Raw genomic sequence first — 3,190 nt, forward strand, 5'->3', positions numbered from 1 at the left:
AAAAAAAAAAAAAAAAAAAAAAAAAAAAAAAACAATACACTGACACTGACAATTGCAAGTGTTGATGAAGAGGTAGATCCATGGAATATCCTTAAACTTAACAGTGGGTATATAAGTTAATACAACCACTTTGGAAAACCATTTGACAATATCTACTCAAGCTAAATATATACCCTAAAGTACATTTCATCCACTATTAGGAATAGACCCAAAAGAATGTACATGAAAAAAAAAGAAAGACCACATATGATAGTATGCATGGCGGTACTGTCCACAATGGCAAAAACATGCTAAGGAAGCAAATGCCTTTCAAGAAATACTAGATGGGCCGGCCCGCTGGCTCATGCCTATAATCCCAGCACTTTGGGAGACCAAAACGGGCGGATCACTTGAGGTTAGGAGTTCAAGACCAGCCTGCCAAAATGGTGAAACCTCGTCTCTAATAAAAATACAAAAATTAGCTGGGCATGGTGGCACAGGCCTGTAATCCCAGCTACTTGGGAGGCTGAGGCAAAGAACTGCCCAAACCCAGGAGGCAGAGGTTGCAGTGAGCCAAGATTGCGCCACTGCACTACAGCCTGGGTGACAGAAAGAGACTCCGTCCCTTTTTTTTTTATTTATTTAAATTTGGCATCAGCTGGGTCTAGAGAGACTCCATCTCAAAAAAAAAATAATAATAATAATGACATATAGCAATACCCAACAATATGAATAAATCATAGCAATATAAAAAAATAAAATAGTTGTCAAAATTGTTTAAGATAAAGACACATCACATGTTTCTAATTCCAAATGTCTTAAACTGCAATATAAGCAAAACTGGCCGTTTAAGCTAAGATGTAGCTGAAGAGTTGTTATGTCAGGTCACAACCTTTAGATACGAAAAATCACCTATTGTTTGAAGTATAGAAGTAGGTGGGGTACAGTGACTCACACCTGTAATCCCAGCATTTTGGGAGGCCAAAGTGGGAGGATCACTTAAGGCCAGGAGTTCAAGACCAGCCTGGCCAACAAAGTGAGACACTGTCTCTACTTAAAATTAAAATTAAAATAATTAGCCAGATGTGGTGGCACATACCTGTAGTCTCAGCTACTTGAGGGACTGAGATGGGAGGATTGCTTGAGCTCATGAGTTTGAGGCTGCAGTGAGCCATCCTGAGTGCAGAACGCCACTACACTCCAGCCTGGGCAACAGAGCAAGACCCCACCTCTGGAAAAAAAAAAAAAGTTAAATGTATATTAATCATATGATCCATTGATTCTACTCCTGGAAATTTATCCAAGATAAATAAAGACATGTGTCCACAAAAAGACTTGGAAAAAAATCATGCTAACCTCCTACCTCAGCCTCCCAAGTAGCTGTGACTATAGGCATTCAGCACCATGCTGAACTAATTTTTGTATTTTCACGTGTTGCTTAGGCTGGTCTCAAACTTCTGAGATCAAGCGATCGGCCTGCTTTGGCCTGACTCAAATGTTTATCCATAGAAGGCCTGGCATGGTGACTCACGCCTGTAATCCCAACAATTTGGGAGGCCAAGGCAGGTGGATCACGGGAGGTGAGGAGTTCTAGACCAGCCTGACCAATATGGTGAAATCCCATATCTACTAAAAATACTAAAAGAGCCAGACGTGGTGGCATGTGCCTGTAGTCCCAGCTTTTCAGGAGGCTGAGATAAGAGAATTGCTTGAACCTGGGAGGCAGAGGTTCCAGTGAGCCAAGATCATGCCACTGCACTGCAGCCTAGGTGACAGAGCAAGAGTCTGTCTCAAAAAATAAGTAAATAAATAAATTATACATAGCCACACATTACTTCAGATCATATTTTTACACAAAGTGAGTTTTGGCACCAAACTTAAAATACTTTTGTTTGTTTGCTTTAATTTGGTTTTGAGCCAAAGCCTCGCTATGCTGCCCCAAGGTAGTCCTGAACTCCTGGGTGCAAGCCATTCTCCCACCTTAGATTCCCAAGTAGCTGGAATTACAAGGGCACACCACAAAACAAAACAAAAACAAAAATAATTTTTGTTTTTAATTCAGTTTTCAAAACTTTGGAGATTTCAGCATTGTAGATAAGGGATTGTAGACTATAAACCACTTCATAGAGCTATAAAAGTAAAAGAAGATGATACATGGAAAGTTCCTGGTCCAAGAATTTCATCTAATGGGTAATCAGAAATGTTGGCTTTTTAAACAAAGCAAAAAAATATTTTTTTAATGTTGCTTCCTTCTCTTTCTCTCTCTCATTCATTCTCTCTCATCCTAAATATAGAAACTTTTATCCTCAGAGGAATATTTACTGTTAAGCACCATGCTGGAATTTTTTTTCTATTTTTTTTTTTTTTTTTTTGAGATGGATTTTCACTCTTGTTGCCCAGGTTGTAGTGCAATGGCATGATCTCAGCTCACTGCAATCTCTGCCTCCTGGGTTCAAGAGATTCTCCTGCCTCAGCCCAAATATCCGGTATTACAGGTGCTCGCCACCATACTGGCTAATGTTTTGTATTTAGTAGAGACAGGGTTTCACTATGTTAGTAAGGCTGGTCTCGAACTCCTGACCTCAGGTGATATACCCATCTCGGCCTTCCAAAGTGCTGGGATCAGAGGCATAAGCCACCATGCTCTGCCTCTTGCTGGCATCTTTGTAGAAGATTTTAAAGAATATGTACACTGGAGAAGACAACAGTTTCTGGATTCTAATTAATTTTGCTTTAGAGAAATTTGTTGTGCCTTACTCAGGTAAGGAATGGTGGTCTATTCCAGTCAGCTATGGCGAAAAACAAAATTCAACTTACAGAACAAGCTGATGAAATTCATGCTTTAGGCAATGGCAGTCTGTAGTATGCCAAACAATACCTCCCTGGTGTGAAAGCAATGTGGTCCTATGCAGCCCTTCCAGATTTAAAGAATCAAACAAAAGACCAACAGACATTTACAGATTCTAAAATGATACTACCCAAGAAGGCTGAAGAGAGAGGGTCACTTGAGATCAGAAATTTAAGACCAACCTGGGCAACATAGTGAGATCTCATCTATAAAAAAAAAAAGAAGAAGGCTGGGCACGGAGGTGGCTCAAACCTGTAATCCCAGCCCTTTGGGAGGCTGAGGCAGGTGGATCACCTGAAGTCAGGAGTTCAAAACCAGCCTGCCCAACATGGCGAAACCCTGTCCCTAGTAAAAATACAAAAC

This window comes from Cebus imitator, unplaced genomic scaffold, assembly GCF_001604975.1.
Source record: "Cebus imitator isolate Cc_AM_T3 unplaced genomic scaffold, Cebus_imitator-1.0 Scaffold358, whole genome shotgun sequence".
In the NCBI taxonomy this organism is placed as follows: Eukaryota; Metazoa; Chordata; class Mammalia; order Primates; family Cebidae; genus Cebus; species Cebus imitator.